The sequence below is a fragment of the Lepidothrix coronata genome, unplaced genomic scaffold (assembly GCF_001604755.1).
Source record: "Lepidothrix coronata isolate B3197 unplaced genomic scaffold, Lepidothrix_coronata-1.0 Scaffold40, whole genome shotgun sequence".
Taxonomy (NCBI): domain Eukaryota; kingdom Metazoa; phylum Chordata; class Aves; order Passeriformes; family Pipridae; genus Lepidothrix; species Lepidothrix coronata.
In genome coordinates, this window is record NW_016690220.1 from 6,047,793 (window position 1) to 6,067,011 (window position 19,219).

Sequence of the window (19,219 nt, forward strand, 5' to 3'; positions counted from 1 at the left end):
AAAGCGAACGCACCAACTCCCAAACATGGTGCACTTAAGAATATTATAAAAAAACTGAAATGGGCAAATTGTCTAACTTTGTAGATCTCCCCTGAATAACTTTTCTGTTTTTTCCAACTGAATAGCCAAAATAGGAATAATTCAGAAAAAAAAAGAAACCAAGAATAGATTGTTATTTTAATTGTCTCACAAAGTCTCAAATACAAAGCACTTTCACTAGGGTTTAGTTTGGAGGTAAAATTGGAAACTTCTCTTCAGACGGCTTTCTATTAAAGGTCATGGGTATCAAAACCTATCGTCTCACTTTAGATCAGTTTTAAACCTACTATAAATAAAGTCTTCTATATTGCACATTGTCATTGACTCGCACTTCAGTGTAATCAGCACTGCAGACACAGGAAATTCCTAAAATAAACATCAGTAGTCTCTCCTTGCTGCACTTAAAAAGGATCAGGAGTTCTGCATTTACATTTTAAGATATTCATTGCAATAAGTAATTAATTGTAATTTAAGATATGCATTGTACTTGCTATTGAGCAAATTATTTTATTATGGTTTAGATGAACAAATCTACTGTATCAAAATACACTGTAACTATGACAACAGTAATTCATAGTTTACCACTGTCTTTACGACCAAGCAAATTAAGTAATTTTGCCGAACTGTTTCTTGATAATAAAAATGTGATAATTTGCAAGCAGTACTATTAGCATTTACTGTCTTAGAACTAGGCCAATATCTTCTATGACAATTGTAAATACATCAATATCTTTACTGGATAAAACCAGACCATACCAGACCAGATGGAAAATATAGTGCCTATTCTACTGAAGCTGCTAGAGAATTTATGGTGATTGTTCCAAAGTTCTGGCTAAAAAAAAAAAATTCAAGATAAAAATAATTAAAAAAATGTAGTAAATTTACTCACATGCAAATGAAAAATCATGCTAAAAAATAAAACCTTGTGGAAGTAGATTCTTTTCATATCCTTCGCATTACCCTGATATATCCTGCTGAAAAAGACTTGGGGATGTGAAGATGAAAGTAAGAAGAATGGCATGAAAAATCTAAACCAAGGATATTCATCAACTTTTTTGACAGTTCAAACTGAAATGTGTCTCCTGAAAGCCAAGACAGCAAAAAGGCCCAGAAGAGGAAGTTGCTTCCCCAGCACACTGGGACTTCCCAGCTCGCCAAGTGGGAAGTCATGCAGGCACAGCAGATGGGCAGCATAGTATGAAGGGGCTGTGAGGGCTACTTGGGAGCAAAGCAGAACTTCCTCATCCTGGCCTGCTTGGATGAAATTGGGGAAGCCAGAGCTCAGCTGGATTTGAAATGGGTGAGGAACACTGAGGAACACGAGAAGCAATCAGATGAGCATCTAGGGGAACAAAAGGACAACTGAAGAATAGGTTGTTGGGAAAGGTTGGTGAATGTCCATCCTCCAAATTCAGCTGAGCATGGCCGTGAGCGATGTTATGTAATTTTTTCTTGCCTGGGTTAGGACACTGTTGATGCCCTCCAGAGGTCTGTTCTAACCAACACAATGCTGCGTTTCTCTGACATACGTAATTTGCCTGCAGTTTTCTTCCCTCTGAATAAAAGAAGGGCAAAAGTAAGAAGAAAAACCAGGGGGGAAAAAAAGTAAAAAAGATCTCATTTTTAATAATTTTTTCAAAGAAAGAATACTGAATTAAAAAAAAAAAAACACAACAACAAACAAACAGGTGAAACTACTAGACCACTACTAATTGCAGTTTGATTTTTATCTTTCACTCTCTATTACCTATATGATTTTGTAAGCCATTCACCTTTTTCTGCTTTTTTCCTTTTACTGAATTAGTGCAGACTGACCAAAAAAAAATCACTGATGACCTAGTTCTCAGCAGATTTTTGACTGATCAAGTCTAGGTAAGTGTTAGGATTGATGAGCCTGGTTTGGTAGGCAGCTTTCCCTGTGCCACATACTGTCAGTTCACGAGACATTCTAATAAGTGGCAATACACAGGTCATGAGTCCGGCCTTCACAAAAGGACTTACAGGGGCCCTTCATTTCATGTGATGTTTCTCTGATCAGAAAACTTCCACTGTACCATGGGATGGCACCAGACTGTAGGCACTATCATTTCTCCAGGTGCATGGTCCATCAGTTTCTTCCTCTTTGCCTCTTCACGTTTACCAAAAACAAGTGCAAGAATTTACCCTCATACACGTTTCAAGCCTGAGTAAGCAGGTTAATTATCCAGACAAAATACCATTGATTTGGAAGTGTCTGAACAAATGAAATTCAGGCTTGACAACCTCATTGAGAAGGACAGCCAACCTGCTCAGGGACTTTCCAATTGCGTTACTTACAATGCTTGTTTCTTTATTTCAGGGTCATTTGATGCAATACAGAGCAACCTCTGGTATTGCAGTCACACAGCTTCTTTTGAAATCAGAGACTTTGCTTAAGATGCAGACCTTCAGCTTCCTCTGAATTCAAGAGCAATCTATGTGCACCCATAGACTATATATGAATCAGGGAAGTGCACAGCAGTGCTGAAAAAATAAAATGGCGAGCTTAATTTAGCACCCACTAAAATGAATGGGACCATGTACATCTATGAATGTGATACCTTAAACATGAAGTAAATCTCACACTCTATCATTGACTTCTTCTTGGACCATAAATTCAAGTTTTTTAATGTCATTATGTCATACCAAAGGCTCATTTTCTAATAAGCCATGCCTTGTTTTCTTCAGTATTTCCAAGCGTAAGAATTTAGACAATGGACAATGATCTTCCACAGTATTCACTTTTATCACAGCAGTCATACTACAAAATAGAGACCGTCTTATACTACATTTACTAAATGTAGATAGGAAGCAGCTTCCCAACTATTACTCATTATGTTATCTGTTATAATAGTTGAACACCAATGAGTTGCAGATCCAACAAATATCCAAAAATGGCTCTGCAAAAAGCCCTAACATTAAGTTCTTGACAGATAATAACTAATGCTGTACACCCCTACTCTTTATGTTATGAACAATATGTTCATAACATAATATATATTTATGCAGAAGAAACCTGTATTTAAAACTCTTACATTTATCATAAAAATAGATTTTATTACACAAAACAGTGCTTTCCGATAAGAGATTTACAATTGATTAAAAAGGATGGCTTGTCCTAAAACACTTACATGATTGCATGCAAGGAAAACAGATGGTCTGTGTAACAGTAATTTGATTTCTTCCAGTAAACATTACTCATGATATAGAAAATGCTTGTGCTGATCTACTCCAGAATGATGTGTGTGCTTTGCATCTCTCTTCAAATGAAGCCTGTAATTCTGTTCAAGGAACAGCACCGCAGCTCTGGTTTAGCAACAAATCTAATAAAATCATGTAGTCTAATGCATCATTCCTTACTTAAGAGCCTGACAGCAGAAAGATAGATTTTAACTTTTCACTCTCCCAAAAGTGCTTAACATAATGCCGTGTTCCTTACTCATTTAGTCCTTTTGTAACACTTCACGACAAAAAAGAATATTATTTCTTCCTTCATCTCTGACTAAAAGAAGCATCACAAGCCAAAATCCAATGTTTATTCTCTTCTGGCTGCATTTAACATTATTCTCCTTTATATAACTGCAGGCATACCAGAAGGGGAGAAAAGTCTTACTGATAAGTCTTCATCTGTCCACCTCAAATTTTGTTGTATCTCTCAAGTCACAAGAAAGCTGCTCAGGAAACTTCAGCATCCACATTTCCCAGCTCTACTCAAGCTTTATCCTTCCCCAACACTAGATGAAGTGTTGTTTGCCTTTGTAAGGCAGACAGCCCTCATGAGGTCGTCTAAATCACTGAAGTTCTTGGGACCAAACTGCCAGTGGAAACTCCGTCACTTGTTTACACAGGATGACAGTCTGGGGTGATAAAGGATTCATTTTGCCTTTTACAGATCTTTTTGCATGGGTTGAATACAGACAGATTTTTCTCAAAGGCACAAATTTAACCCCTAAGAGTGCATTCTTAAATCTGTCCCTATTTTTTACAGAGACTTCACACGTGGATATGTTTCATCATCTGCAAGTAATAACATGCCTGCTGGGATGTAACCCTATTTGTCATTATCTTGTCGTGTTTGATTACTGTCTCTTCACCTGACTGGCCTGGACTTACACAGGCCAAATGAAGTAAGGGCACAATCCTATTAAATTCCTGCTGGGAACACCCTAAGCTGGCACTCTTGTCAGTGGGAATTAAGGGTTCTCAGAACATTGTAACAGGTATTCAGACCCTCGAGAAATTGAGCTCTTAATTAGATATTCCCTTATGACATTGTGTGATTATTTAATGTTCTGACAAGATGCCTTAGCAATCTCACAGGCCCTGAATTAACTATCCAGCTGCAGTTCTGTGAAACCTTTGTCATGCTTGGCCATGGAAGCAAATTGCATTTCATGGAGCATATGAAATAATTTACGCAATGAATTGGCTGAATTATATATAACATGAACTACTGGCCAGGCTTGGGATGTCCAGTTTTAAATAGCTGTTCTTTTTTTGTCCCTTTCCTCTTCTCTTGTGCGTGCCCTCCCCTCCACCCTTCCATGCACGCTTTTTATTGTCCCACTTGCTGGCAGAGCTCAGGAGCAGCAGGAGCAGCAGTCCTTGTGGTGACATGGGATGATTCATCACACAATACACATGAAGCAGACTAATACTGCCAAAGCAGTCCTTTATTATAAATTTCCTTTTCTGCTGTCTGGCTCATCTGCACTATAATATTTGTTACTCCCATGTAAATTTTCAACTTAAGTCTATCCATCCAGGGGCTGCTGAAGTTTTTTAATCTATACTGAAAAGTTTAACAAAACCCCAACAGAGTAAACATTTCTGCCTTGCAGCTGATGCCATGTTATCAAACATATCAATAAAAGCTACAATAAGAATGAAAAATAAAGCATAAATAAATAGAAGAAGTGCTGAATGATATAGTATATGATGTACAAATGCACACAAAAATGGTCATCTTTTTATCATTCCCTATGCAAAGCATTTTTAGGCAGAATCACCCCGGGGAAAAAGGACATAGCATGAAATGTTTTCCATAGGATTTTAGAATTCTGATTACTAAACCCTGCCTCAAGTGTGCAAAATTATGATGCTTAGCAATCAATACTCATCTCTCATCCACTTTGTAGAAATGGAAGCTAGAGAAGTATTTGGACCATCTACCCTACCTCCTGTGACACCCACCTCAGACCCAAGGACTGTAGTCGGAGCATATCAGCTATAGGTAACTATAGCCGATATTGAAACGTGTTGCTGGTCAAGAATAAGAGACAATGACTGTCAAGAGAGGCATTAAATTACACTCCAAAGGTATTTTAGGAAAAGCTTTATTAAACTTTACAGTTCTCCACCCCTCTTGGCTTGCAACATACTTCATGAGACCACTATGCAGATATCACAGCACTTGCACGCTTTCTGCTAAAGTTCATAGTTCCTATGCTTGCAGCTGCTTTTCAAGAGGTGTATTCAACTCCACTATCTGTGGTCACAATTTCTACTGAGTGACTCAAAGAATTTTCAAGCCCTCCCACCCAGACAAGACTCTTGCTTTACCTGCTTACCTTTCAGAGAGGCTTTTTTCATCCTCCTATTGTTAACCTCATTTCCATGGACAATGTATTTTTTTTATGAGACTTCAACACAATCTTAAATTATGTCTCACAAGCATCATCAAATCCATTTCTGCAATGAGAAGTCTAATTTCAGATAAATCATTCTATCAACCAGTTTCAATGACAACAAAACCAGGTCCTTGAGTGCTTTATGCATTCTGGCAAGCATCTGCTTTGCCAGGAGTGGATTAAATAACACTACATCTATAATTCTAATAGTGTGGGAGATCATATAAAATATTTATATTGTGATCTGGAGGCAAAATGCCTACTCTAAATTATGCTCCAGAAGCTCAGCAAGATATTATATTGATAGAAAAATACCTCAGATTAAATAATTGGGCAGTTTTATTCCCTATTCTACAAATATCATGTAATTTCCCCCTTGGGAATGTGATCTATTTTAGTAAGTACTATTTCCCATGTTCAAGGGTTTCCTGTGTACTAGTATCAACATCTCACCCACATCATACTAAATCACTTACCCCAGCACAGAGGTAAGTAGTAAAAACACAAAGGTTTTCAGTGCAGGTCAATGTTCTGCCTGAGCTTCTTCGTTGTATATCTACAGACCATCACAAATTTTTTAGTATACAGCTATGAAGATATTTGCTTAAGGCTGAATTTTCAGCAGAATTCCAAATTTGCAAAGAAAGCAAGTTTTTTGCAGTTATTTGCAAAAACTGTATTCACAAAATCCCTTCTATGTGGTAAGTTGAACCAATCTACATGTGCAAGAATAATGCTTGTAGAAACAAACTCTCTTCGGAGTTGTGTTTTTTGCTTTATTTCGGTTACTCCAATTCACTATGTGGGTATGCACATCTGCTTTAGGATCACAAGCTCATTCTCAAAGAATTCACCTGTTTCAGCTAGCTAAAGTTCTAATTTAAAAGGACTTTTTTCTTAAAACACAGTAGACGCTATGTTTTTCCCACATTTTATGATTATACAGTACAGGACAGCTGGCATTAGATTATGCAGTGAGCTAAATGCAGTGTATGCTTGCCTGTGATGTTTAGCACAGCCCCAGGACAATGTGGCATGAGGAAGGGGAGCATGAGCCATTCCTATGCATAATTTTCTGTGGGTAGATGCATTTTCACTCAGTCTGGAGACAGTAATGATAGTTTACTGAATCCACACCATCTAACCCTTATGGTACTTTGCTGACCATCAGCATACTGGAGAGGAATGCAGAGGGAAAACAAAAGTGGCACACAATAGGCTGTGCACTGTCTCCTCCCATCCATTGGCAGAAGGCATCAAAAGCAATCTTACTGCAGGTCCCACGCAGCCTTTCACATGGTATGGGCAGGCAAAGTCTTTAAAGGTTGGTGTCTCCATTAACAGGTCAAGTCATCTATAAAGGAGATGTCCAAGTTAATGGTATTTTTAGTGGCCTTGGACAACCTTCTCCACAGACTGTCACTTAGACTACACTTAGATTCAAAGACTACTCTTGGTTGCTCTTGCCCAGCTCAGTTTCCATTACACACAATTTCTCTGGCAAAACCAGCTGCAAAATGTTGCTCTTGATATGTGAGGTTCACCTCCTCAAGTGAACGGACATGCTTTGCTCTTCAGCTTTACTCACGTTAGTAAGGGCAGGCATGGACAAGGGCAGCAGGAGGAAGGGAATATGGCAGGGGATGAAAACCAGGTTTTCCTTGACCCTCTTGCTCTTGTCAATTCTGCTTCAGCCCCAGTCACAGAGCAGAAGGCAAGGATAGAGATGTGGCAGCAAGGTCCACCTTTACCAATGAGAAACAGGGCATTAAGCAGTGCCTGTTTTTCCTGATCCCTCCCTGCTACACGGATCTGCTCCTTTATTTTGTAAGCACCTCCTACTGAAGTGTCCTCCAGCACACTCTCTCCTATCTCTGCCAACACATTTATAAGTAAATCTTTGTATTTTCCCTCATTGGTCTGATTCCTTTCCACTTTCTCAACCCGCTCCTCATACTGGCCCTCATCCTCCTGCACTCCCACCAGTCTTTTTCTCCTTTTATGGTTCCCAGTAGAGTAAAAAAATACAGCTAGAAAAGTGATCAATGAGCATCCATAACCCAGTAAGCACTTATCCCATGTATTAGGTTTTCAAATGATTTTTCAATAGAAATTTATCATCTGCCTTACTAGTGGACAGTAAAGCACTCAGCCAAACAGCACCTTCTCTAGCTTACTGCTTTAATAACACTTAAAATTCTTAAATAAAACAGAATCAGTTCTCAACCATTCAAAGTATAGAAAACAGTTTTGCACTGCTGTCTTTTTTTTTCTGCGTTTACCATCAACTATAGAGAAATTACCAAATAAATGTTGCTTATGACTCAATAAATACACTCAATAATATACTGCTCAGTAAATAGTTTTTATTAAAGAAAACAACATGACAACAGAATTATCCAAGTACCTAAAATAATTAATTTTAGACTTGTTACATGACTGGAACCCTAAAAGCACGTCCACAAATCTATTCCTTCACTATCTCTGTGGATACAAAGTGAGGAACAAGAGAAAATCATCATCCCTGCTTAAGCATCTTGCCCTACAGCAAAAAAGTAGAGCTTCTCACATTGGTGAGAACCTTTCCCAATATTCCTGCAAAAGTAGCAAGGTGTTTGATTTTCATTTCCATTTTATTCTAGATATGACTTCCCTTACTTGTGTAGACATAATCTTAGTCACGCTTCACAATTTCATTGTGTCTGCCTTGAACAGTAAGCAACTCAGGATATGGCTGAGCTCTTCATAAGGCTGCAGCCTATGTAGGAACCTCATTTAGCCTAAAATTTCAGGTAGACTCCAGTAGTCTGATACTGGGTAAGGACAATACATCAGCTAGCCTGAGAGGGTCAAGTTGCACGACAGGATTGCACTCAAACATGAAACTGTTTGTTTTACATTCAAACATCCCTTAAGACATTTGTATGTTTTGCAGATCAAGGACGCAGATAAGACTTCAAGTCAAGCCAAATGTTCAGCTACTTAAGAACATGTCCCAGGATGACAAGGCTGGTTGAAATTTTGCATCCTCTCTTTTGAAGACCTGGTCAACAAATACAAAGGAACCAATACAGACCAACCATTTGAGTAAGGACAGCTGTGTTGGACACAAAGAGAAAACCTATTGTGCTTTGAATTACTTTGCCCGAAGGTCTTTAATGACAACACCTTGCCAGCAAGTGGAATTCTACTGATGCAATCCTCCACCCCCTGGAAAAATGAGTTTCCTCAATAATGATTTAATATTAAAACTTTTTCAGAGAGAGCCTTTTTCAGGTTCTCACTGGAAGTCTTGCTTGGTTTTATGGCTTGTCACAGCTGACATGATTCTTAATCAGAGCTCCTTTAAAAACACAGTGAATAGATAATAATATCTGGAAAACTAGGACATTAAAACTTTGATTCACATTGCACATCTCTCTAGTCTTATCATGCATTATGCATAGCTGTACTATATTTTGAAGGAAACTGCTGTGACGTGTTTTCAGTGTGAGATATACACATGACTACAGTCTACAGCATATCAAAAAAACAGGATTCTGATCTGGGGAAGATGTTCACATAATTAGGCAAAACTGCAATACAGGAACATTTTGCCCCAAACCAGAAATATTTTGGGTTGATAATGAAACAGTTGAATTCCATATTAGCATGAGTGTGTTTTGTGGGAATTATAGTTTAGGTGCCTCAGTCATTGGAACTTATCAAACTCCAGTTAGTATGCAATAAAGATCCATAGCTGCCTATTTTTATCATGTTGGTTTTGCTTTTAAAGCATTGGTAATTATTGACAAATTGGGATTGACTCTGATCTCTTTAACTGTTACGTAGATAAATTTTCATCCCTCTAATTTACTTGACAGTATTAATATCATATCCCCACTTTAATGATGTGACTGAATTTAAAGATTCACAAATTCATTACTGCAGTACATATCAAGGTTAAAAGAGGGAGAATTCCCTTATCAGTATGAAGGACTCGTACAGTTTACAACAATCCTAGATGAAATTACCCTTTTGTCTTTCAATAAGAAGAAATCTCCTGCAATGGCAAATGTTCATAATGGACTGCTTAATCTTGGCAATCATATGAAAAGCATCTAATTTAATTAAAGCTTTAGGCCAAAGTGATCTCTCTTTTAAAAATTAAATATTTATGTTAACACACATATCACTTAATTGGCATAACATATCAAAGGCTATTAAATGATTGTACAGTGTGTAAGAACTAAAAAAAAAAAGGCTAGCACAAGTTTAAAAGCCTTTTCTGTATTAAACACTAAATAAAAAATTGCAAGGGTGAGAAAGGGCATCAGAGATACAATAATAAGCAAGAATTAAGAAAACTGAGATTTTAATGATCATTAGCTCTATGCTACCACTAAGCTAGTTGCTGGCAGTACAAGCTGTATGACAAGTCATCAGAAATGCTGCGTTCACAGAAGCCACATGAAGTAATGCTAGAATTGAGGGAAAGAACAGGAGCAGAGATTAGAGAGCTCCTAAACTCAACAGTAGGTCTGTATATACTTGGTCATTAATCACTGCTGAACACTTTATTCCAGAGCTGTACCAAAGAAGCTATAAGTGGCACAATACAATATATGTCAACATGACCGGTATAACAAAACAATATTTACAGCCTACATCATCTCAACAAAGATCAAAAGCATGTATCACATTTTTTTCAATTATCTGGCAGAGACACACAGAATTCAAACATGAGAAAGCTACACTAATTGGAAACATCATTTTCAGGCTTTTTTTATGCCTTTTTCCTTGGGAATTAGAACATATCTGTGAAGGGGAGGAGGTGAGAATTTGTCTGAATAGTTGCTAAAATTAACTTAAATGTGCAGTTCCAGGCCATCTCTTCAGCTAACAAGCACTTACTGATACCATTTTATTTTAGTAAGAAGCTGACTTCTACACTACCAAGTAGCTCAATGGGGAACATTCAAGAAATTTCATGGGGAAAAAACAGGAATTAACCTATTATATACTACTTTTAAAGGTCTTGCAAGCTCTACTCTTAAAGCCACATTTTTTTATTTCTCTCTCAAAGGGTGAGAAAACAAAAATTAGCTGGTTTAGCCATTCAGTACCAATTTAAGGGACTAGCTGTGAGGTAGATATGTGAGATTACCCATATACAGCCATTTGGAAGTGTAAAAGCTGCTCATTGAAGTTGCAAATATCAGCAAATAAAGCCTGTTTAAGCTAAAGTGTTAACACTTTAAGCTGGCACGAACAGATGCTGCTTCCAAATGTAGTCCTGGATCTCTCAGTTATTGCTGCCTTTGTGGGTTTAACCAAGGCCGGCTCCTTCCAGAAACACTTGTAACACCAGAGAAAACGCAGGCAAAAAAATAAAGCAGTGGGGTTGGAAGGACAGGATCGATGCCTTCAGTGGCAGTAGAAGCTTAAAGTGCTTGATCTCATCTCCACTCTCTTTCCTAGAAGCAGAAAAGGGAGCCAGCCCGAAACAAAAGGAACTCTTTGTTCTACATTCCAGAACTATCTGCCACACCCAACCAAGAATGTATTTCCATTATTTGCTAGTGAAAGAGGAAAATATGACAACTTGTCAGAAATTATAGCAACAAACACTTTAGAATTGAAGACCTTCTAATAGGAAAGCATACCAAAGGATGAGTGACAAATATCTAGCAATTAAAGAGAATTATGTCTGTGAGGAGACATGGGAATTTTAAAAATGGAATGATGCTCTGTGTAAACAAAAAATGGAGACACAGGGTGTAAATTTGTTGGGTGAAAAATCCCAAAAGTAAAACATAAACGCATGTACACATTACTAGATGTTTTAGCCATATACTGCTTGTCAACACAGTCTGTGGACTCTCCCAATGGTTTATTTATAAAATTATGTCAATATCTAGTATTTGTCTCAAACTTCAGTGAGTTTGGAAAAGCTTGTTCCTTATACATCACTGATCACTACTACACTTAAAAGCTCTTGTACAGGAGCATCTGTTTATGAGTCTTTCAAACACATTTCTGTGCACATTCCTTTGGCTATTTGCAATGAACTTTCTCACCATCATTTCCTTCAAGATACATGTTATTCATCAGTGCTCAACTGAGCAGTTGATGAAGGTTATCTTCAGAAGTGTAACATGAAATGGCTGTACTAGATCACAACATATAGTTCAGTACTCTAACTTTGATAATAGCTAACAACAGATACTCATGGTGAAAAAACATATAAGAATCTGTCAAGTAAAGAAATTTTTGTGATCATTGTGATTGGAAGTTTCTGAGTCTGGACTGTTTTGACCTTAATCAGTCTTGAGAGATCACTGTAAAATAAATTTTTAAAATTTGTATTAAAATCATACATATTTTCAACATTGAAAATAGTGCAGAAACAAAAGTATTTCTGTGTGTTTTCAAAATTCTGCAACTTGTTTTGAAGATTTTTGTTTCTTGCACTGCCAGAAACACTGAATGCTTGGTTTTGTTTAATGTTACCATTTCATATTTGACCATATCTCATCTCAGTTTTCTTTTTTCAAAGATGAAAAACTAGGCAATAAAATAATACATGATATTCAGTGTTCACAAATTAAAATGCATATGTTGAGAGAAAAAAATGCCCTTTTGCTAATCAAATACACTGCTATACAACTAGCTATTGCTGTTGATGAAACAGATCTCAGAATAACCATGGACATTTTTGTGAAAACATCCAGTCACTTTCACTGTTGGTCAAAAAGGCAAATATATAATTATTGATCATGTGTAAAGGAAAAGAGAACAAAACAGAAAACAATATCAATAATAAACAAATAATAACAATAATAATAAACAACACATTATTATTATTACTACTACTACAATTGTTGTTGTTTTTATTTGTTATTACTATGATAATGTGTAAAACTAGCATGGGTCCATACCTCCACTGATGCACAGAATTCTGCTCCACACTCTGTGAGAAAAAATACAGCAAGACACAACAAGGTATATATTAAACACTAAACCATACAGAGATCTCAACGGGTTGGAAGACTGGGCCAACAGGAACTGCATAAAGTTTAACAAATATATTTATAGGATTCTGCATCTGGGACAGAATAATCCCAAACAGCAGTACAGGCCAAGGACTGACTGGGTTGGGTGTGCATCCTTGTAGCAATGAAACCAGCCTGGGGCCTTGACTTCAGCAGCCAAAGTAAAAACAGCAGATGAAAGATTATGACTGTTTTGTTTGGCATTTGTTAGGTCACACACTTCAAAAGAGACATTGAAATATTGGAGAAGGTTCAGTGAAGGGCCACCAACCTGATAGGAGACATTGATGCCTGCTGAAAGGTGGAATGAATTCGGTTTGCTAAACTAAAACATTCTCTCAATATCTAGAAAGTAGTTATAGAGAAGATGATACTCTTTTCACAAGACACAGAGAGAAGAAAAGCATATATATGAAGTTCTTCACAGTGAGAACAACTAAACATTGGAACAAGTTGTTTAGAAAAGTGGTGGAATGTCCCTTACTGTAAGTAATTCAAGACTTGTCTTGTTGGGCCAATGGGTAACTTAGTTCAAACCCCTGCTGTCAACTGTAGGTGGGCTAAGATGACCCCCAGAGGCCCCTTGCAATTGAGGTTTTTCCCTGATTCTAGACAGGATGGCAGCAGGCACAATGAAATTTCCGAAGCAGCTTCCACAGCAGGCAAGAAGCAGCAGACTAGCACTCTTCATCAATGAAAAGAAAATGACAGAGGACAGAAAGAGGAAAGACAGGTTTACAGCATCATGAAAGACCTAGAGAAGGTATGTAGGGAACAGATATTCAGCCTTTTTCACAGCACAGGAAGAAGAGGATATAAAGTGAAATTTTCAAAGGGAAGGCTGGTTTGAAAGACCACAAAGTATTTTTACGCACAAATCATAAATGACCTGTGAAACACACTGACTTATATTTTCTGGGTATCAAAAGAATAGCGAGAATCAAAAGGACATGCTGAAACAAGTTCATCAAGGGCTGTTAATAGAAAAATTGCAGAATCAAACACTGGGCAGGAAGTCACCAAGCTGTAATGGCATAAAGAACACAGAAAGTATACCACAGCAAGGATCATGGGATGAACTCGGTCTTTTCTGAAAGGATTTTCCATATTTGGAAAACTGGAGTTCAGGGAAAATGAGAATATTTTAACTAAAAAAATCTCAATGAAAAAAATTCGCATACCTTTTCTGCCATGTCTGAATCAGGAAAACATTCACCAGCTCAGTGGCTTATCACTTGTTTTGTTTTGGTATGATTTTGTTGTTGGGGTTTTTTTCTTTTGTTTGTTTGGTTTGGTTTGGTTGGTTGGTTGGTGCTTTCTTGGTTTTTTTCACAGATTTCCACTAAAAGGCTTAATTCTTTTCCTGAGGACAAAATTAAATCCTGCAAAACACACAAAGTTCCTAAGCTTATGGAAAGGCTATATGACAACCAACATTTGCCCTATTTTTCTTTTTTTAACTGATGCTGGAAGCACTGAGATGGAAGAAGGATCATGCATATGATTATAGCAACAGTGGGAATTCTCCTGGCTTTACAAATGAGAATCATGGCTTACCACAGGGAAGCCACAGAATGCCTTAAGGTCCCAACTGTAGCAGACTGTCTAAACCTGCTGTGCAGCAGGATTTGTTTCTTAAAATCCACAATTTACATCTTTTTGCTAGAAGGGAGGTTGCACATTTTCCTATTTAAAATAAAATAAAAAAAAGAAAAGAAGTAAAACTGTAGATTTTATCAGTAACCTTTGCTAAGTATTTATTTCTTTCTTCTAACTGAAAGGCTCCAAGGGAAACCTGACTCATCTAAAAGCGAAAGATGAATTCGCATGCATTTTGTTGGTAGCAGTCTCAGAACACGATGATGCAATGCTGTTCCACAGTAGCAGAGCTCTAGTTAGTTTATTTTCCCCGTCACACAAACTCAGGGTAGCTAAGTTGCCTGGCCTCAGCAAGAAGAGTACAGGACAGGAACTGCCATGACATAAGTCTCCGTTTGGATCAATGTAAGAACGCCATAATTTCCTGTTCCAAGTGTTTCTATGAACTAATGTAGGGTTGACACACCGATGTCAAAATTTCTTTGGTTTTTACACATTACTAATGTTAAATGACTGACCACTAAAATTGTTAATTCAAACAAAATCTGTTTCTGATAGGTCCACATTTCACTGTTGCTTTTTTTGCTGCACTGAATTATCAAACCCAAAGGACAGTATCCTAGGATGATACACATCTTTGAGCTATGTTCACAGGCATCCTGGCCTACCATTTTAACAGGTTTTAAGGCTGTGCATTACATCCATTCTGTCAAAATATTGGATAAGAAATTCAAACATCCAGGACTGAGTCACTTACAGCACATGGCTCAACCCAAACTTGCTCCCCAAAATAAACATCAGAGAACTACATTTCTTTCTACTTCACATTTTGAAAGTTCTTAAAAAATCAGAGGTCAATCAATGGGCCTGTTCATATATAAAGGTCATTGTGAAGGACCATCTCATTCTCTTGTGATCAAATACAGATTCTTGAAAGGATTCAGTTCTGTTTATATAAAAATTTCTGTACACTCAACAAAAAAGAAACAAAATTTTCTTTTGCAGATAGTGGTAAGCAACTGTCTGAAAACACTGAAATTTGCTCTATTCCAAATCACTATATTAATTTTCTATTGTAGAGATTTGCAAACTGTAATTTATCAATTTGTTTTCGTTTGTGATACTCAATTGTGTTCTTCAGCAGAGACATTCTCTGGGTTGCCTTGGTTTCATCATAGAAAGGATACATTTCTGTTTTCTGGCATGTTTGGAAGGCTGAGGAACTGGAAAAAGAATACACAGCAGATTATCTGGATTTTAAATACAAAGTTAAAAAGAAATCCATCTAAGCCAACCCACTTGAATAACAACGTTAATCTGGTGAGATTTAACAAGGAAGTAGCAAACAACAAGTTATAAAATATTGGTGCATGGGGCAATGGATATTATATGATTTTTAAAAAAATTTAGGAGAGAAAACCTTAGACTCAGTACATTAAATAATGTTAATTGAACGTGTGCTCTGTTTTAGGATTTTATAATTTATGATAAAAAGCAAATAAAATTATAAGACAATGTTATTATGAGACGATGTTATAACCCACAGATAAATATAACTCTTTTGGATCATTGAAGAGAACAATTCATTTAAATGGTTCCATTTAAATGGATCACAAATTATTCTTTAAAAAATGCTTTTTTGAATAAATAAACCATTTTAGATTATAATTACTCTAATTCAATTTAAAAAATCTTTGCCCCCATTTTGTTGTTATTTAGAATACATTCAACAAAGTTGAAAACGTTTGTGGATCTGTTCCTTTGAGACGATGAGCTATTATAAGCAGTTAATCAATGAGTTTCAGACATGGTTGTCAGCTTCCTAAACACAAATAGAAAATCAAACTTTGGAGAAGAATAAAACTGATGCTATTATACTGTGATCCTAACTGAAGTTGCTTTTTCAATCACTATGAATATAAAAAAAATACAAAATAAAACTACTGAGTGTTCTACAGCTGCTGGATTTAAAATATCCAAAGGTGCATTTTTTTGTCAAAAAGCTTTCAAAATCCATCTACATTGCAGTAATTGAAGCTACTGATCACAGGTTAATTTTTTAAATGGAAGGTCTGGAGGATAAAATACTGATTTTTTACTGACATAAACCCCATGTACATATTAGCAAGTGGCATCTACAAAATTCAAAAGCAGTAAAACATATTTAGATACAAAATCCTGCAGTCTCTCATAATTTTTTCTCAAGCTGGCAATCTGTGCAAAACACAAGTAATTACGAGTCAGCAGTTCATTTGCATATTACCCCAGAAGATGAGAAAATTGTTATTTTTGTTTGGGTTTAGGGTTGTTTTTTAAGAAGACTAAAAAGAGAAAATTATAATCAGGCTTGATTACTCTAAAACAACGGGTGCATTTAGATCATACACAATCAGTTTTTCAGACTTGATGTTAAAACATATAAAAATGTATGCATCATTAATGTGCAATATTTCTAGGTATTTTACTTTTACAAATCACCTAGGACACTATATTGTGAATTTTGAAAGATTTCTATATTCAAAATTGCCATACCAAATTGATAAAATTCTGATCAGTGTAAGTTAAAAGCCTTAATACATACATTAGTTTGGTTCCTTTACCCAATGTAACTGGAGGATCTAATCTCTTTTCAGGATAGATCCTACCTGCACGTTCACAGAAATCTACAGCATCTAAAATTCTACTTCATCCTGGCCTGTTTGCAACTCAGTATCCTGACATTTCTTATGGGATTTCATGTTTTCAAACATGATAAGGTCAATCCCCCACTACATCCATAAATCAGAGGAACAGATGAAGTAAACAGCCTGAGCAGGAGCACTCTTGCTTCCCTGGTTTCTGAGCTGGTTCTTTGCAGTTAGTAGCACAATTTAATCCAGTCTTACCACACAGCAAGAAATGACCATATGAAATAAATTGATGGCACACTGGCTGGGAGTGCACCATTTGTCTAAACCTGTCAGAGAAAATAGCGCAGTTCCAAGATTTCCCAGTCATTAGTTTTTTTCTTCAGCACTTCCCTTCTCTGGCAACCTGAGGCTGAAATAAGACAACAGGCTAACCTGCTCTCAGCTATCAAAAATAATGACTGAACTCAGACTACTGTCTGAGATATTAGTAAATTTTTCTGCTCAGATTTTCCGGCCTTCCAGCCCTTACTGTGTTTTCAGATCACACAGTTTTGCTACATTCCAGTTACAAATACATTTTTGGTTACCAATCCTTATAGCAGACAACACAATGCTCGAGTGCAAACCCCTGCTTTTTCTCACCCCAGATCACCTCATCTCAAGGTCTCTAAGCCAACACTTTTGCCTCAAATTCAGAACTACTGTCTTTCCATGGACTGAGTTTATTTCCTCCTCCTACAACAGCAGGAAATACCAGAGAACTGTGCCTTTTTGTTTATCTGCATTAAGGGACAGAAAGGAGAGCACGATACAGGGTAGACTTTGGTCCCACAATGTGGGATATCACAGCAGAGCACAGTTAGGTTAAACACGGCTTTGCTTCCCTTCCCTTTAAAATACCTTTTACTGCTCAAGGGAAGAATACCTATAATATAATTCAGATAGGTTACTCTAAATCCTGCGCTGTAATTTTGTAGTCGTTCTGAGCTCTTCTTCCCAGACAAGAGGTGATCTTCATCAGTTTGTGACTACACCATGTTGATTTACATGCTGAAGTCAGTGAACTCCTGCTTGTCAGAAAAGAGTCAACAAGTCCTACCTTTTCACTTTCAGATTCTTTTCACAAGCAGGCAAACAAGCTCTCTTCTTTGCCTGTTGATAATGTCAATAATACCTAAAATTATTTTAAATCTAGATTAAGGAGTCATTGCATTTGTCTTTCAGGAAGAAAAATATGTTTTAATGCAACCCAATCTATAGAAAACTGTTTGCTTGACTAATTTAAAAAAACCTCATCATTTATCTTGTCCCAAGCACTTCACACTCTACAAAGAGGTTCTCTTTTAATGAGAAAGAGAAAAAGAGGGTTTTTTCTTGCTTTGAAGACATTGTAAATAGATTTACTTTTTCACAGACAAACACGCAACATATCAAACAAGCAGACCTGCTTCTATAAAGTTTAGTGCCTGCATCTCCTTCCTCTGTCCTAAAACTAGCTAAAGCAAGAGCAAGAGTCAACACTGAAAGAGATGAATTAGTCTTGAAAAGGAACAGAAAATGGACTATATGCAGCTACAAGCAATGGTGAACCACAAAATTTGAGCGTAAACAACTGACTGCCCTGCAGACACCGATGCAAAAATGTGAAATATGATAAAGATGAAATTGCCTGTTTTTCAATATTATGTGCCCACTGGCCGAACCCTGTCTCTTGCTCTGTCCATTAAAGTTGACGATATGGATCAAATAAGGAGAAATTGAGTTTGGCCATAAATATTCCATTCCAAAATGGAAAAAAAGGAACAAAACTTATCACTTCTATTTCAAAAGTCAATAACCATAGTTTGACTCAAGAGACTATTCAGGACTGTACTTCCAAGATTTGAACACTAAAAGTATGTGTCCTGAAACTGCCCCAAATTGCATGTCAATTGTTACAGAGCTAAACCCTCACTGAGGTTTCAAGATGGAAGGATAGCAAGACAAGATGTCAGGATTGAACCCTCTACAGACATATTTTAAAGGATATGGCAGAGCCAGTGTTTCTATCAATAATTGCAACTAAATTATAAGAAAGACAATATAGAGAATAATACTTATTCATTTTCCAGTGGGAGTAACACAGAAAGAAGTTTTCCTTGAGAAGATAATATTCTTTGGTTTTTGTTCAAGATACGACTGCAACTTTGGCTCCATATTTAACGGGATATGTGAGTATTCTAGTGGTGACACGAAAAGTGTTGGAACTTCATGCCATTTAAAAATCTAA

The 19,219-nt window shown here is 36.8% G+C and overlaps 1 protein-coding gene across 17 annotated transcripts in view; it reads right to left on the reverse strand.

Moving 5' to 3' along the window:
• The window catches only part of LOC108496469 (poly(rC)-binding protein 3-like), a 492,944-nt gene that overhangs the window by 393,346 nt on the left and 80,379 nt on the right, over positions 1–19,219 (reverse strand). The window lies entirely within an intron of this gene.